A 717-nucleotide genomic window follows, 5' to 3' on the forward strand; every position below is an offset into this window, starting at 1 on the left:
CAGAAAACAAAATAAAAAAACTAGAAAAAATAGCAACAATAAGTATTTTGTTGTAAGTAGAAACAAAATAAAATAAATAAAGCAACAGAAAGTTTATAATTTTGCTGACCTAAAAGCAAAAAGAATTAAAAAATAAAGCAAAAAACAAAAGAAAATAAATAATACAGAAAACAAAACAAAAAAAACTGGAAAAAAAATAAAAATAGCAACAATAAGTATTTTGTTGTAAGTAGAAACAAAATAAAATAAATAAAGCAACAAAGAAAAAAAAACAAAAAAAGTGCCACCTACTGGGCACCCACGGCCTGAATACGACTAGAAACCCTACCATGGGCCAGGATTCAGGCCCGCGGGAGGCCCAGTAGGCCCACAGGCACACATTGCACGGTTAGGCCTGAAAGCCTGCTTTAGAGAGGAGCTCGAGAGGGAAGGCGCACCGCACCTTATAAACAGGTGCGGCTCCCTCTCAACTAGCGAGGTGGGACTAAACATTTGGGCGCGGGGCAGCAGAAGGCCTTTGGTCCTCGTTGGTGGCACCAACCGGGACTAAAAGGGGCATTGGTCACTGTTGGTGACACCAACCGTGACCAATGCCCCCCTTTAGTCCCGGTTGGTGCCACCAACCGGGACCAAAGGCCGCCGCTTCCTGCCCTTTGGGCTGCTTAAAAGAGGCCTTTGGTCCCGGTTGGTATCACCAACCGGGACTAAAGGGGGGCA

This window comes from Triticum dicoccoides, chromosome 4A, assembly GCF_002162155.2.
Source record: "Triticum dicoccoides isolate Atlit2015 ecotype Zavitan chromosome 4A, WEW_v2.0, whole genome shotgun sequence".
Lineage (NCBI taxonomy): Eukaryota > Viridiplantae > Streptophyta > Magnoliopsida > Poales > Poaceae > Triticum > Triticum dicoccoides.